This window comes from Athene cunicularia, assembly GCF_003259725.1.
Source record: "Athene cunicularia isolate RWA chromosome 1 unlocalized genomic scaffold, athCun1 chr1_part2, whole genome shotgun sequence".
Classification (NCBI taxonomy): Eukaryota; Metazoa; Chordata; class Aves; order Strigiformes; family Strigidae; genus Athene; species Athene cunicularia.
The window spans coordinates 54202703-54203404 of NW_020799092.1; positions in this window are offsets into that span (position 1 = coordinate 54202703).

Below are 702 nucleotides of genomic sequence, written 5' to 3' on the forward strand. Positions count from 1 at the left end.
CTCACCCAAACCACACAAAGCAACTTCACTGAAAATCAGGGCTATGCCCTGTGTTTTCTCTTCGTGTTAGATTAGCTCTAGGTAACAAGCCATAGAAGAAAGCAGTAAACCTAATTCAGACATGCCCAACAAAGTCATAGCACTCCTTTGTAAAATTTATTTAATGCTTTGTAGATATGCTCAAGCAACACTGATGAAAAAATGTCATTCAAAGGCTTTGTCTGAAATAACACTTAGCTCAGTGAAATTCTCAGTCATGTTACATAGCCCCCATTTACAAAAACCAAAAACATTCGTGCACATGAGTGAATGGTAAGAGGCCTGTGGCTGTGGCCTTCAATCTTTTCAGGGTGGAAACAGCACATCTATTCTGCCATGCAGTTACATCCTGAAAGTTACATGATGTTACTGAAGTCAAAGACTTACATTTTCAAACAGGGGTACCACTGGAGCTCTAAGTCAAAACAATGAAATGAAAATTTTGAAAAAATATTTAACCTATCAATGGGTGTCATATTTCTTAGAGCATTGGCTAAATACACTAGCAGATTATCAGCTGTAATGCCAGTGCCAAAATACTGAGTTTTTATATTGTTCCTTGTGTTGCTATGTACTACATGAAATCTTAGACAAAAACTCCCAGAAAAATATGAAGCTCTACTTCTTCTACTAAGGAAATTAATGCAAGAAAAGGGGGGGGGG